Source organism: Emydura macquarii, unplaced genomic scaffold (genome assembly GCF_026122565.2).
Source record: "Emydura macquarii macquarii isolate MOO-44397 ecotype Brisbane River unplaced genomic scaffold, CSIRO-AGI_Emac_v2 contig_554, whole genome shotgun sequence".
In the NCBI taxonomy this organism is placed as follows: domain Eukaryota; kingdom Metazoa; phylum Chordata; order Testudines; family Chelidae; genus Emydura; species Emydura macquarii.
The window spans coordinates 9,463,185-9,479,969 of NW_027130691.1; the positions used below are offsets into that span (position 1 = coordinate 9,463,185).

Below are 16,785 nucleotides of genomic sequence, written 5' to 3' on the forward strand. Positions count from 1 at the left end.
CCTGGTTTGGCCATTTCTGTGGAATGATGGGCAGTGATGCATCACGGTAGCTGAAACAGCAGCACGTCAGAATGTCTCTTGAACTTCTAATGCATAGTAGCAAGCTCCATGTGGTCAATTAGGGCATAGCAATCTAGTGTGCTGTGGGTTCACACTCCATCTTGCCACTCACTAAATTGCCATGTACACAAGCCCTTAGAATCAGCCTCCCCCTCACCCCTTTTTCCTCTTTTTTTCTTTTTTCTTCAGGCACAACATTTAAAGGTAGGAAAACACCTGGCACAGTAAACTTTATTGGCTTGCCTTTGCTGCAAATGGTGTGACACAGCTTTGCCTTCCCACACACAACGGTTTTGTCATGAGCTTACGGCTCTATTTTTTATTTATTTAACCAGCGGTTTTTTTGGTTACACACTTACCTGCTAACATAAGACCTGACATGTTTGATGTTGTTATTGATTTTAAGGGACACTAAGTTCATGACTTGGGAAATGAATGGCAAGGGCAGTACATAAGCATTGCCATACTGGAACAGAACAAAAGTCCATGTGTTTCCTTGCTATTTTATAAGTTAGCAATTTTCCTACCAACCAGACAACAGCCTTTTGAGGGTGAAAAAGACCGACAAACTTGTTAATTACCAAAATATTTGATGGATCTTTTTTTCCTGTTACCAGGCTTTAAATTCAAGAGAAATGTCAATAGTGATATGCAACAATTGTTCTTTTAAAGCCTCCAGCAGTCAGGGTTTTCCAAAGAATTCTGCACGTGGAAGTGTTTATGTCTAAAGCTCATATGAATTAGATTAGTACCTAGTTGACAATTGCGGACAAGAATAGCCTTTAGGGCAGGAAGTGTCGCTTGGAAGATAAAAGGCTTTTATTGTAAAGGGGGAATTTAGGTATCCTGGAAGCATTCTGATATTTGCAGCTTTGGTTTAGTTGGTGAGATAATCTGCTGGATACCTGTTTATTGAGTGGCACCTCTGAGTTAGAAAAAGCTTTTCTGTCTCTGCTCCTTTTCTTTTATTTAAAATCATTATTCACAAAACAGTGAAGACAAGGTATGTTCCTTATAACAAGCATAGCTGTGATGAAAGAAGAAATCCAAGGGAGACAAATCTGGTGTGTTATTTTTGCGTGGGCAGGGATATCCCTTTGAAATGTGTGTGTTGCTGCCTTTTATCTCCCTGAAAAGTGAGTTAGCGATAGACACTCTCACTGAAATCTGATGACGTACTTATTAGTTCGAGAAGGATTCAGTTTGACTGGGCATGGATGTTGTTTACATGTCCAGTGGTGTAATAGCCAGAAATGGAAAAACAGACATCAGACGTTGCCTGTTCTACCAGCTGTAATGGACAAAACTGGTTGTTGATGATTTTCAGAATAGGTTGTACTTAGAGTTGGGTGAAATTCTTCAGACAAAACTTTTTTCCCACAGAAAAATGCAGATTTAGGTTGACTGAAACATTTGGCAAATTTGGGTCGAATTTGCCAAATTGTTTTGATTTGGGAGGGTCGGGAGGATTCCAAAAACATCTTTGGCTACCGAACTGAAAAATCAGCTATTTGCACAGCTCTGGTTATTCACCTTATAAAAAACCCAGTATAATCATACATGTCTGCCCCTCTGGCTATGCCATGGCATCTTAAATACAGACCTGGGGTAACACCCTCCTGCCACAGACTTGCATCCCCATCTAGTGTAAATAAGGATCGCATCCTTGATTAAGTGACTTTGAATCAGACATAAAGACACGAGACCAAAGCTCTTATGAAACGTAGACCAGGATTTTCAAAACTGACATCTGCTTTTAGTTGCCTCCAACGTTTTGCTGAGTCCAACTTGAGGCACGGTAAATGGTCCAGGATTTCAGAAACGGTTGAACACCCAACCGCTGGAAATCAGGCCCCTTTACAGTCTTTCAAGCTGAGCTGGGCGGAGGTTGACGTCTCTCATAGAACTGTTGTTTCAGGATGGTAGAACCTCTGCAATGCCTGGTCCCATCTGGTACTGTTCATCCAGCTCTTGGTTTTTCCCATTGACACACTGTCTGGAGTGGTTCATGACTGGGAGTGCCATCCTCAGGGCAGACTGTTAAAAAGGCAAGGTGGAGACCCTAAGCATGTTGTGTGTTCTATAATTAGATTTCACCAACAAGTGTGAACTCCCGAACTCTTTATTAGTCTTTCTCATGGAATCATACAGTCCCTTTGGGCATTCCTGTCTATCTTGCCAGCCAGGCAAGTATTGCTTATTGGTAGGTGGTTGCTATACATCAAAGATAACAAAATATTCAGATTGCTTCCAGTTCCAAGAGAGCAGTCACTTATCCCAGGACAATTTGTACCTTCAGATCTCTCACCACAGACAATGCTTGTAGCCAATCCTGTAATTAACTAAACTAAGGCTTTATTAACTAGGAAAAAGAAATGAGAGAGTTATTTACAAGTTAAAACAAGCAAACAGATCTACACAAATAAATTAGGCCTTGTCTACGCTACAGCGTTTTTTTGACAAAAGTCAGTTTTTGTCAACAAAACAGTGGAAGTGTACACACTACAATGCTCCTTCCGCTGATAAAACCCTCCTGCTTTGCCGACAAAATAAAACCACCTCAACGAGAGGCGTAGACACTGCACTTGGTTATGTCGTTGTAAATGGCCTCCAGGAAGTATCCCACAATGCCCATCCTGACCACTCTGGTCAGCCGTTTGAAATCCGCTGCTCTGCACCCGGCTACACAGGCATCCACCCCTCCCCCTTTAAAGGGCCAGGAGTTATTGAAATTCCATTTCCTGTTTGCTTGGCGTAGAGAGCTCACATTGCATCTTCCCAGCTGACCATGGCGCTCTACGCAGCAAACACTCTGCCACTTGAAGCATGTTTTGGTTCTGCTGAGTATATGGGGAGAGGAGGCTGTTCAGTCCCTGCTCCGCTCCAGCCATAGGACCTTCGATACCTACGGTCAGATTTCCCGTGGCGTGTTGGAGAAGGGCTATGAATGGGACACGCATCAGTGCTGTGCAAAGATAACGGAGCTGAGGCAGGCGTATCAAAAGGTAAGGGAGTCAAAGCGTTGCTCAGGTGCTGTGCCAAAGACCTGCCGCTTCTATGAGCAGCTGGACACCATCCTTGACAACAACCTAACCTCCACCCCCAAAAGCTCCATGGATACTTCAGCAGGGCTGGAGACAACGGATTCAACCCCGAGGAAGAAGTAGCAGATGAGGAGGTCGAGTTGGAGGATGAGATGGGACAAGTGTCAGGGTTGTCTGGTACCATGGGGAGCCAGGAGCTCTTATCAAACCCGGAGGGTTCGAGCCAGTCCCAGCACTCTATCTCTGACGCGTATGATGCAGGAGAGAGGAACTCTGGTAAGTGATCTTTTTTGAGTTGATGTTGTTTGGTTATATGAGGTAGCGCGGTCCTTTGCTTTGTTATATTATAGAACTGGGTAAAGGGATAGAAATGTACAAGAGTAGCTGTGTTTGCATGTGCCTCACATGCCCCTATGCAGCTAAGCAGTGCAGCGGAAAAGTGTTAACACATACTGAGATTTCACAGGAATTTCTAGAGAACTCTCTGGAAACTTTCCTGGAGATACTCGCCAATCCTCTGCTGAACGTCCCTTGACACAGCTGCTTTGTTCCTTCACCCATTGTAGGAAGCTTTCCCACGCCAATTGGCAATCACTTGTGCAGGAACAAAGCAGCACACAGGCTAGCATCATATGGACCTGATCTGAAGCCGCTTGCATGCAGGAGACGCACCCTTGCATCCTTGCTTATCCTCAGGAGTGAGATATCAGCTTCTATGACCCCTGCCTGTAGAAAATGGGGCAGAATTGACAATCGCCTAGTCACCTGCAGTGATCCCCTTAAAAATATCACGTAGACCCTTTTCCCTATATTGAGCAACCCATCCCCTCCCTCCCAATCAAACTCACCATGTGTAGGGCATGTGTGTTTTCTAAAGGACAGTGAGAAACTGATTTGTATTTAAAAAGAGGTGTATTTTACTATAATGATTTGATGCTGTGAATGCACTAACAATCGTGCTTCCGTTTATTGTGTCTTGTACTTCTGCAGATGTGGCCTTCAGGGGAACCCCCTACCCACCGGCAGAGCGCCTCTGCCAGATAAGGAAGCGACCGAGGAGGAGCAAAAGGACATGTTTTGAGAGGTGCTCCATCCTCAGAGTAACAAGAAAAACAAGAACGCAGGGCGTTGAGAGAGACTTGAAATGAAAATTATAAAATAGGCAGGATAGAAAGGAGACTCAGGAGCAAATTTTAATGAGCCAGGAGCAAATGATAAAGGTGATGGAGGACCAAACAGAGATGTTAAGTCCCGTATCACGTTGTAGGCAGAATTCATGCATGCTAACTCGTCCCCTGCAGCCGATACAGAACTGCTTGCCATGCCCTCCCCAAACTTCTCCCACACATTCCTTCCAACCTCTTGGGCCATCTCGGTACCCCGCTCACTCCACCCTTTCGGACAGCTTCCAAAATGAGAGCTGGACTTACACACAGCTATGAGAGCCTGCCCTACCCTTCACTGTTATCTCCCAAGCATTTTGTGTGTTGGTGTTAATTGGTATTTAATAAAAACATACTCTCTGAAAGATAATCAATCTCTATTTGTCTCCCACACACAGTGTTTGCTGCTGAAATTAATACCCAGTGGCAACTGGATCCTTTGCAAACTACAAATCACGGTCGGGAATCACCAAATTTTCATGCCAGGCACCAAGTTAACAAAATATGGCAGAGTGCTGTATAGAAAGATGCATTACTGGTGCTCATTGTCAAAATGGTGCCTCAAGGCCTCCCTGATTCGAATAATCCCCCTGCCTACACTCCACCCTCGCTCCGCCCCACGCCTCTCCCCAGACCCACACCCTGCCGTGTCCCTCCCCCCGCCACTCACTGCTTGCTGAGTTCCTCCTTCCCCCTCCCTGCCTCCGCGTCCCTCCTTCTTGCTCAGCCCCCTCGCTGCATGCCTCTCTCTCCTCCCCCACTCGCCCCCCACTGTCGCTCGCTGCCTCGGGGGAAAGGGGTGAGTGGAAAAGCAGAGGGGGAGGCTGAACGGGGGAGGGAGAGAAGGAGGGACATGGTGAGCAGCAAGCGGCAGGGCCAAACGGGAGAGGGCCGCAGCGGCGAGCAGGGGAGGGGACGGGGCCTGGACTGGAGTGAGGGTGGGGCCTGGAGAAGGTGTGGAGTGTGGACAGGGCCACGGGTGGAAGAAGCGGGATGGGGAGCTAGCCTCCCAGAGAGGAAACTTCACCTGCCACCCATGGGTCTATCCCATCAGTCTGGGCCCTTTTAAATAGCCAGGCCCCTGGGCAATTGACCCCTTTGCCCCCCGTCAGTGATCAATTAACGCCCTGTACGCTTGCATTAAAGTAGCCCCAACGGTGGACTTCCCGACTCCAAACTGATATGTGACTTATCTGTTCCAGTCTGGACTTGCCAGCTTCCACATGGTGATAGCTGCCCTCTCAGTGGAGAAGTGCATGGCAGTCATTTTGGCGCCATTGTACCGCAGTGCTGGCATGAGCTCCACACACAGGTCCAGGAAGGTGGCTTTCCACATCCAAAATTTCTGCAGCAGCTGCTCTTCATCCCAGATTTGCATAACGATGTGATCCCACCAGTCAGTGCTCGTTTCCTGAGCCCAAAAGCGATGGTCTACCGTGTGCAGCTGCTCTGTGAATGCCAAAAGTAATCTGGTGGTGTTTCTTTTCATGGCACAGGGCGGGTCAGGCAGCTCTGATTACTGTTCAGATTGGGAGTTCATGATATACTGCATGGCCATCTGCGATGTGTTCCTAATTGTGACCACAACAGTGGAGAGCAATGTACAACGCATCCTTTCAGACAGAGATTGCAGGTGCGCAGCAAACAGGGACTGTTGAAAAATGCCTTGAAACGCAGTCGGAAACCCATGGAATGATGGGACGGAAAAAATTGCATCCTGGGACGTTGAGCCCACACCCGTGATCCGTGATCACCATGAACTGTGATCCACTCCACCTTCCCACAACTCCTAACTGCAGAAGGTGGCGAGTTGCACCATGGAATAGCCACCCACAGTGCACTGCGCTCACTGTCAATGATAGAGCACCAACTGTGGACGCGCGACGCCGTCAGGAGGAGCGTTGTGTGAACATGCACAAGTGATGTGATTATAGCGCTTTTTGGTCGTCGATGTAACTTGCATCGACAAAACTCTGTAGCATAGACAAGGCCTTAATCTATGGTTCCAAAAGGTGCCGTAGTAATCTGTCAGCACTGAATAGCATTTACGGCTAACCCAGGTTGACCTGGAGAGCTCTGCTTCTGTTTCATAGCTGCAGCCCTGTGAGGTCTAAACAGCAAAAGAGATGAAAAATGTTTTTGTCAGCTATCTTTATTTCCTTCTTCCAGAATTCAAGCTGATGGAAGGAGCCCTTTTCCACACGGCCTCTTCATGAGTGTACAGGGGCAATTAGCAAAGTTTTTGTATTCTGATGTCCCACAATGGCTCATTTAGTTTGATGGGCAAGAGGTAAAATGCCATTCGCAGGAATTTAGCATTTTGCACTAGGTATAGTTTTTTCTTGTTTGGTGAGTTACATAGTTCAGAACAAACATTTTGCAGCTATGTAGAAAACACTTAAGTATTCCCTTATAGCATGGGCTGCAGACATTATAAGTAGGATTAACACATGGAGCGATTTACAAGCTTTTCATAAAGTCTAAACTCATTGTTATAAGTCCATCTTAACCCTAGTAGCGCACAGGTGAGCTGGACTGGTTCCCAGCAATGAATTTGCCTGTGCTCAGCTGAGGCCTAACGTCTCATCTGGTCTGCCAGGGTCACACCCACCATCAGAATTTATAACCTGCATGATTGCTTGGCCCTGGTTCCTGTGAGTTCTGGTATGTGAGACGGATCCTCAGGAAATGGCTACATATCTGGAGCCGAGGGACCCAGGTGAGCCCAGTGGCTCTCTGGCACGAGGTAGAGGCGGGATGGCCTGAGCCATTAGGGCTGGACTGCTCAAGGGATGAGGGTAGAGGGTGGAAAGTTCTCCTGTTGTTTCAGGTCCCACAGCATCCTGTGCAATGCAGAGTTAAATTGCTCTGGAAGGGAAGGGCAGTCCAGAGAACACTTGCCTTGGTTAGACTTCCCGTATGGCTTGGGCCCTCCCAGACTCGTGGTGCGACGGAGTTGAGGCAGGCAGATATTGAGGCTGGAGACAGGTGGGGCTGAATGAAGAAGGTCCATGCAGTTATTCTTGTTGAGGTGTCACATGGAAGAATGGGGTAGCTGTGGGAAAGTAACCCTATGGAGGGGAACAGGGACTTGTCTTAGCCCCTCACATGACACCGGAATATGAAGTGACAGGTGATAATCACTGGTGAAAATAATGTGGCTATGTGGCCCAGCCTTCAGCTGCTAAGATTTCTCTCTTGTGTTAAGGCTGCTTACGGGCTGCTTTAACCTTTTCTGTGGCCGTTTGCCTGGTGAGGTGGAAAGCTGTACATGGGTTCCTGTCAAAGCAAGCCCTACATCCTATGACATGCGTTCACACTCTATCATCCTAAAGAAACACACGTGGCCTGTCGTCCCTGGGCCTGGAGTATTGGTTTGTTTGTTTTTACTGCTTTTTGTATGTTATTCATTGAGCTTTTCAAACACCCAGTGCTGAGGCAAACAGCATGTGATCATGGCTTGATGGTAGGGGCGGGAAATAGCCACAAATCTCTGGTAAAAGTAAAGTAAACTGGTCTAAATGATCTTATATTCACAAATCACTGGAATTTAAACCATGTTCTTAAATTGTATCTTAATTCAGAATCCTCTTACAGTATTTGTAAATGTATCAACCAAAGGTCAGCAGGACAGTCAAAGAAAATGAGTAATGTGGCCTGGTGTGAAGCGTATTATGCATGGTAATACATTAACATGATAAGACCACTGCCCAACTATACAGAGAGCTTCCCTTCCAATGCAAGCCCCTTTGTGTACTTGCGGAGTCCATTGTGAAGTTGTTAAGAAGCATCACTGACAGACAGACAGGAGATCAAGGTGCTATTCACAGCTCTGCCACCAACCATTCATGTGACCTTGGCCAAGTCATTTAGTAGTTCTGTGCCTCGATTTTCCTGTCAGTAAAATGGGGTTTGTTTTGGTGCTTTACCTTTCAGGGGGTTGTGAGGCTTAGTTCGTTCATGTTCCCAAAACACTTTGAGCTCCTCTGACAGAGAGTTTTTCCAAGGATGCAAAGTATTAGCAGTTATAGTACCACTAGGAAAGACTTGGTGAGAGGAACTGAAGAAATAAAGGAATCAACGATTGACTCACCCATCAGTCAATGCATTCCTGCATAGGGAAGAGCGACAGAGCCACAAAAAGAGAAATGAGTCACACCTAGTGCTGACTGTTAGTAAGAGAAAGTCTTAGTTCATCTAGTTTATTGAGATAGCACCGTGGGCATGGGAGATAAGCAGAGCAGCTGTTGTGTCTCCTTTAAATAGGAAGGTCACCTGTAAAAGCATGAGCTATCCCCAGAAAGGCCAGCGTGTAGCATTAACTCGCATCGCATTGCTCTTCCACTTGCTTTCTGAGGCAGGTGTAAATCGCCATAGCACTGTTGTCTACCACACAGCTCTATCAGCTGACACCAGCGGAGGATTTGTGTTGATCTTCCTATATGCAAGCCTTTGTGTGAGCCAACACTGTGTGTATTGCATACCTGAGGTCGATTGTAAAGTCCTTCGAGCATTGACCTTTTCTTCCACATGCTTGTAAATTTACAGCGCTCTGCAAACAGGAAAAAATCATAATACCACAGGAAAGACTACAATGAGATTAACCTTAAAAATGTACAAGTGTTTGTATGTGCTTGGGCTGAGACAGCCAGGGGGTTGGGATGCTCTATTTTTATTTGTGATATTGGGAACTGGGCAGCCAAATATGTTAGGTTGCTTTGAAAATCTTGGCCTGTGTATGGTTATGGGTTTTTTTCTGTATTTCCAAATGCTCTTCCAATGACTGCACTATTAAAGGCTCCCATCTGTTTATCGTGGTAGGTGATGCCACATTTGATCTGGCAGAGGCTAAACAGTGGGGGGCCAAAGCAGTAAAGCTCGGAACGTTATTTTTTTTGAGCTACCTGCTAGGCAGCAGCTAATCTCTAACTTGCTGTAGAAGGTGCTGAAGGACCGGCTAACCCGCTTTACAAAAGGCACTGAGCAGGATAAGTATATGAAAAGGGGATGAAGTTATCTGCCTTGATTAGAAAAACTTGACTCGTTCTTTTCCATTCAAGATGGTTAATTCTGGATTTTTCAGTGCAATTTTCATTCCACCGGAAGGGTTGCAGTTTATAAACAGTGTTATTGAATTACCTGTTTCCAGCAAACAAGTCAACACAAGACAATGGATAATTAGCAGTGATAATAAATCTACAGATTGGAAAAGGGATAAAGGATAAGTGCAGTGAGGAAAGCTATTAAAGAGATCAGCTGAGGCAGCTTTATATGTCAGTTCCTAATGAGTATTGACAGCACTGCTGTATCAGACAGGATGGAGAATACGGGAGTTATTAATAGCTGACAACCTAGAAGAAGGTACACACACATGCACACAGAAACAGTAGCGCTGAAGAGTGGCTGTAATCAAAAACTCTGTACGAGTTGAATGTGTTGTATATTTTGAACTAACTTGAAATTCTGGGGTTAATTTCCAAACCCACTACACAAAAATTGGTTTCCCGAAGTGGAAGTCTCCTCCCGTACACACACTACTTGAATCTCTCTTCATTTGAAACATAACATGGCACAGAGAGGAATGAGGAGGGATGGGAGGGTTGAGGGGGAAGCGTTTTCTTTTGTGTGTGTTCGTCTGTGTTTTCAGATGTGTATCACATCAAAACATTTTCCTGTTCCATGCAGCTCTACAGTGCTTAAATATTTAAAAGTGATTTCACTATTGTTAGGAAACATCTAAGCATAAAAGCAATTCAATCCACATCTGAAGAGAAAGGAGCTTGAAGCCTTAGGACTTGCTTCCATCATCTTATTATTTCATGTTCCATTTTCAATTTAAAAGGAGATCTTGGCTTCCATATTCCAGACCCACAGCTCTAGCTATTACGCAAGAGTGAAAAGAAGACCGACATGACCTCTGAAAACTAAGTTTCCATTTGCTCTGGAATTAGACCTTTCCGTAAAGAAAACATCTTTCACTGGTGCCTGGCTAACTTTGTAAGAAATGCATTTTGTGTTGTGTATAGGGGATGGGCCCTCCATCGCATCCACCCCGGGCAATGAAAAATTAGGGGATAGTGTGAGCTGCCATTTATTACAAATTCGGGGAATCATCTCTCCGGTCAAATTTCCATTGTAAACCGATAAAATGAAGCAATGTAGCACTTTCAGTAGGAGTTACCTAAGCCACTCAAAATGAGGTTAGGCGTACAAAGAACAGTGTTGTGAGAAGATATTGGAGAACGTTAAGCAAGAATGCTATTAACCAAAGTTGTAAGATAATAATAGTTCAGTTAGTGTTCACTCAAGATGGTCCCGGAGATGATCTCAATGTGAGCCTGTGATCAAAGTTCAGCTACAAGTATCTCAGGAGCTATGTGGACATCTGAGAGAGTCTTTCTATTGACTTCCGGGGGAATTGGTTCAGGCCCATAAAGTATGCACTGTGCCAGAGTCAGTGGGTTAGGACATCTTCCCCCGTGTCATTTGTAAAACCTGGCCATCAGGTCTATGATTTATTGCTCCTGGGATTATGTAGAAGGATGTGTATATTTTGTTGTTCAATGCCCAGCAGGATGGGACCCTGATTCCAACAGGGGGCTTTTCGTGTCCCTGCAATACAGATAATTCAGCTCTGTAAAGAGCTGGAAAATGATTTGCAGAGCAGATTAATAAGAGAAGACTGGGAGGGTGGTTCGGGGAATACTGAATAATGGAACTGGAGGCAAGAATCCTGGGTCCTATTCCCAGTTCTGCTTTTTTCTGTTTTGTGGTCTTGAGCAAGTCACGTCACCTCTCTGCGTCTGTGGCCTTGTCTACACTACAGAGAGAAGTCGACCTATGTTAGGTCGACGTACAGCTGCCGCAGTAATTACTGCAGTTGCTGATGTCCACACTATCCTCCGTGGGTTGGTAGTGCGTGCCTCACCGGGGATGCTTCTACCAGACCTCAGAGGGGCAGTGTGGGGAGCTGAGAGACCAGGCTCTGAGCTCCATTGGCAGCTCCCTGCTGGGAGCCCCGCTGCCCCACAGGCTCCTGGGCTTTCGGCAGGCTGGCCTCCCCCCAACTCCCTGTTCCCTGCCAGGAGCTGGGGGAAGCCGTACGAGGCTTCTCATCCCTGGGGAGCAGGGTCCAGCTGCCTGGCTTCTCCAGCTCCCCGCCGGGTGAAGATGGCCCAGGCTTTTTCCTTTTCCCACTCCCTGGCAGGAGCCGGTGGAAGCCGCTTGGGGCTTTCCCCCTTCCTGCTTCCCACCAGGAGCTAGTGGAAGCCACCCAGGGCTTTTCCCGTTCCCGTAGAGCCGGGGTCTAGCTGCTCAATTCTCCAAGGGAGTGGGGACAGCTGGGCTCTAGTTGCCTGGAGCCGTGAAATTGACAGGAATGACAGCCAACAGTGGATGTAAGGAAAGCAGTGTCTACGCTGACACTGTATCGCCCTGTGTACACCGACATAAGCCCTACGCCTCTTGTTGAGGTGGTTTTATTATGTCAGCATAGCAGGGGAGTTACATCAGTGGGCAGAGCATTTCAGCGTGTGCACCTCCACTGTTTTGTCGACAAAGGCTAACTTTTGTCGACAAAACTCTGTAGTCTAGACCAGCCCCGTGTTTCACGTCTCCCTGCATTTGTCAGCTTGGTCTAATCAGAGTGCAGACTTTTGGAGCAGGGATTCTCTCTCACTCTGCATATAGCACCCTGCCCAGTGAGACCTTGGTCTTAGCTTCGGCTTCTAAGTGATACCATAATGCAGTCACAAGTCAACACACAAGCACTGTTAAAGGCTTGAGATTGCCACTCTTGGAAGAGTGGCAAAGGGCTACATTAGCCACTTTGTGAGCTCTTGGTTTGTGGGAAGATTTCCCCGAGATGATCATGTGGTTAATAATTAATAGCAGCCAGGTACATTCATCTTTTATATGCCAGTTTGAGAAACAATAGGAATACAAGCTATTGAAATTCTAGCCAATTATAACATTGACTAAAGGATATTAAAGAAAAATCCATTTAGTTCCAAAGTGGTAAGTAGCTCATAGTTTCTTTTTTTAACAAAGCATTTGTAACATCAACAAAGTATTTTCAGAGAAGAGAACATGTTAATGTCATGTCAAAAGGAACAGTATCACACTCCAATTAGTTTAATTTCATTAGCCATTAGCTAGTACTTCACATAGACTTTACAGTGTATTATATCTTTAGACAGAGCAAAGGAGGAGATGGGCCTAGACTGACAAGAAGGATTATGTTGCCAGAACAAGAACAGAGGTGATGAGCTCGAGGTTAAATTTATTGCCGTAATAAGACAAGACCAATGATAAGCAAAAAGTGACTGATTGCTATTTAAAAACTGAGGCCGGCTAGAAAAGCAGAAGACTAGGGGTCTCTCCCATTGCTCTTTTCGCCCTCTTCCCAGCCCAACGAATCTTTAAAAAGCAGTGTGGCTGAGATGCATTCTGAGCAAATGCTATTTTCATCCTTCCCACCTCCCTGGACAAGCTAATCTATTAATATTAAGGCTGTGTACGCACTACAGCTTATGTCAGTGTACGTTATGTCACTCAGGTGTGAATAAGCCGCCCCCCTCAGTGACGTAGGTTACACCAACCTAGGCACCGGTGTGGAGAGCTTCTCCCGCCAACATAGCTGTCGCTGCTCGGGGCAGCTGTGGTAAATCCATGGGAGGGCCCTCCCCCATTGGCTTAGAGCATCTGTAAGCTCTGTAGTGTATCCATAGCCTACGAATGAAGCACAGGTTTGTTGTTAGAACACAAGACTGCGAGCGCTGGCTTCTCTTCCCAGCTCTAGCACCAAATTGCTGGATGAACATAGCCAATTGCTGAAGCACAAATTTGCAACCAGTGACTGGGGGGATTAACTAGCCTATCTGGGGCCTGATTTTCAGAGATGCTGAGCTGGCTTTCGCTGAAGACAGGTGGAGGTGAAGTCAGGGGGCTGAGTTCCTCTGAAAACAGGCCCCAGTGTCCCAAGCTGAGGATCCAAAATTATAGGCTTCCCACCTCAGTTATCTCACCTGTACAATGGGGATAACGATACCTGCCGCACAGGAGCGTTGTGAGGCCTGGTCAATCAGCTGTAAAGTGCTCCCCAAAAAGGTTCTGTATACTATAAAGGGAAGTTGATACTCGTGCTCCAATTTAACTAAATGGGTTTCTGATTGAGCTAAATCCATGCATATATTGAGTATAAACATGCCCTCAGTACAATATAAAGGAGGCTGGACTAGTGATAGCATTTCCCGCTCTAATTTCAGTGAGCTTCTGAAGTCTTTTTTGGCTTCTTTTCCAAATATGTTGCTGCACGTGTTGTTAAATGTACGTCAGTGCCCTCGGCTTCTTCCGTTCTGTTCAGAGACATGACTCTGAGGTACAGTATGCCTCCTGCTACTTACTGCTATGCATGACCTTTCCAGAAGCCCGCGTCTATGCACGGCTGCTTAAAGATGAGATAAGGCACTTAAACTTATTGTCTGTTTTGACTTTTAGCTGCGTGCACAGCTCGAGTTACAACCGTTAATTGAACCCTTGGTTATGTGCCTAATTAGACACAATCGTGGCTGGTTAAGGGTCCATTCAATATAACTCTTTATCCCCCAACCGTAGAGAGGGAAACCTCACACCACTGGGAGTAGATTTTAGTTTAACAAAGAGAATGCTTGCCGGCTCTCTAAAACGCCTGTTCTCTGATGCATTAAAGCAGTGTTTCTCAACCTTTTAAGTAGCAAGTACTCCCTAACTTCTGAACATTTTAATAAGAACCCCAACACTCAGTTTTCCACAGGATTTTACATTTACAGACTAATATGAGCCATATGGTGGAAGAAGGGCTGAGTATATAAGGCTGTGATATGACAGATGTCAGATCTAGTGTGGGTAGGGTTACCACCTTTACACCAGGGGTGCGCAACTCAAATATGTACCTGGGCTAGAGGTGACGTTGGCCAAAGCTAGGAGGCTCTGAGTGGCATGCCAATGCTGGGGAATATAAAGTGCTGTGCCAAATTTTTTGCCATAGATTTGAGAGGAGGAAGGGGTGAGAGAGAGAGACAGGAAAAGAGCTTCGCAGCTGGGAGCTGCGACTGGGCAGGAAGCGGGCGGCTGCCATGTGCCTTCCCCAAAAGCCGGCGGCTGCCTCCTGCCTCCCAGCTGGGACCGGGCGGGAAGCGGCGGGCTGCAGCTTGACTTCCCGGGACTGTGGCGGCTGCCGCCCGCCTCCCAGCTGTGGGCTGTGACTGGGTAGGAAGCAGTGGGCTGCCACACGCCTCCGAGCTGGGCCCGGGTGGGAAGCAGGCTGCTGCTGCTGACTGGCTTCCCCAGAAGTCGGCAGCTGCCACAAACCTCCCCTTCACTCTGTTTTTCCCCAGGTACCCTCTGCCTGTATCTCGCATACCCCCAGAGGTAGGTGTACCACAGGTCGAGAAACTATGCATTAAAGAACCCCATATGACTCTTCAGTGTGATGATCTGACAAGCTTTTGGGTTCCAGGAATACTGTAAGCAGGAGAGTGTTCAAGCCTGTAGGTTTGAATGGAAATTAGTATCCCTGAGAAAAACTGGTATCCAAAGGCTTTAAATTCTAGCTTAATCTGTGAAAGATGCAAAAGCCAGGGATAGTTCTCAAGTGGCTACTGACAGCAGGGGCATTGGCAAGTAACACTCCTGGTTCTTTCAGAGCTCCAAGAGCTGAAAATCAAGTGTGATGGAGCTCGAAAATCTGGTGGTGTGACTCTTTCGTGTGGCTTGTGGAGCAGCCTAGGAATTGCCAGACGTGGGTCAGTTCATCTAGTCCTGAGTGCTGTCACTGACCGTGGTCAGCGGCTGATGCTTCAGAAGAAGGTGTGAGAAAGCCTGGAGTGAGCAATCATGATCAGGTGACTGTCCTCCAAGGAATGTTTCATCCCAAACAGCAGTTGGCTTAAGCCAAAGCAAGAGGGTTTAAATCCCTTCCAAAACTCTATTTTCTGTTTTAGTATTTGCTGTTATAATTCTGGGTTTTCTCATTATCCCTAAAACTCTCCAGTCCCTATTTTTAATTTTTAATCTGCTACGCTCTTGGACTCAATGATATTTTGCGACAGTTGGTTCCATTTTGTCGTAACTTCTGGTCTCAGGCATTAGGGCTATCTTAGGTTATATTGTGCCTTTTTTTTTGCAGTTATAGTCAGATACAGTTACATATCAGTATACAGGAGGACCTCAGAGTTACGAACACCTCGGGAATGGAGGCTGTTCATAACTCTAAAATGTTCGTGACTCTGAACAAAACGTTATGGTTGTTCTTTCAAAAGTTTACAATTGAACATTAATTTAAAACAGCTTTGAAACACTACTATTCAGAAGAAAAATGCTGCTTTCCCTTTCTCTTTTGTAGGAGTTTACATTTAACACATTAATGACCTATATTTGCTTTTATTTTATTTTTTTCCTTTGCGGCTGCCTGATTGTGTACTTCTGGTTCCAAGTGAGGTGTGTGGTTGACTGGTCAGTCCGTAACATTGAGGTTCTACTGTATCTCTTTATATATATCTTGAGAGAGAGACATAGCCATACAAGTTACTGGGCTCAATGCAGAGGTAACTGGATGAACTTCTATGACCTGTGTTATTCAGGAGGTCAGATTAGAAAGCACTATTAGGTCATCTAAACATACAGTCTGTGAAACTATATCCTTTTAAATACTATTATTTGCTCTGATGCAAGTAAGAAGGCAAAAAAAAAAAAAAAAAATCCCCTGGCTCCACAGTGCTTTCCCAAGCAAACACAAACAAGAAGAGAAAAATCAACAGAGAAGCATGTGCTGCCTGAACTGAGCAGCAGGGGAGCAGGTAGTTAAGTACTGTAATCAATGGGAATTACTGTAAATGGTTTCAGAAAGGACATGGTGATACAGAGCCAGCCAAAAACCTTGTTAAAGAGAACATTTTGCCTGCTTTTTTGACGTAGACATAGTGCTTCTGAGTTAAGAGCTCAGAGACTCTAGACTGGTTGAGATTTTAAGCTTGGCTTCCTGGCGATTTTATTTGTGTTTTCTCCCCTGGCACAGTATGTACGCACATAGGTGTGCTCCCGTGTGAACAGCTGGAAGCAGGAGGCTATTTCTGGTCGTCATCTCCCGGAGAATTCTTTCTTCCAAGACCGTTTTACTGAGCAGCATGCACGGGCATGTGACTGCTCTGCAAAAACCAAGGAGTCACCCCCTACTCTTCTGCTCAGGGACATGGTCTGCTCTGAGCAGCTGAGCTCCTGTTTTAACTACTTTCTCTTCCCCCTCTGTGCTCTATTGTCTTCCGTGCAAGCAAGCGTGTGCCAGGTATGCCACCTGGAGGTAGCATTTCTAATAGCAGCACTGGCTTGGGGGTGTTTTTATCAGGACATCGACTGCTCTCTGCGCTGTGCTAATGATGACTCTGTGGGATACACTGGCGTGTCTGTCTTGGCAGATTATGAATATACTGTGGAGAGTGGAGAGGGGCGTAGAGGGCCACTGCTTGCATATAAATTCCTGG

At 46.0% G+C, this 16,785-nt stretch overlaps 1 protein-coding gene across 2 annotated transcripts in view; it reads left to right on the top strand.

The window, feature by feature from the left end:
- TMEM132C (transmembrane protein 132C) overlaps positions 1 to 16,785 on the top strand; it is a 272,979-nt gene that overhangs the window by 84,437 nt on the left and 171,757 nt on the right. The gene's annotated exons all lie outside the window — the stretch shown is intronic.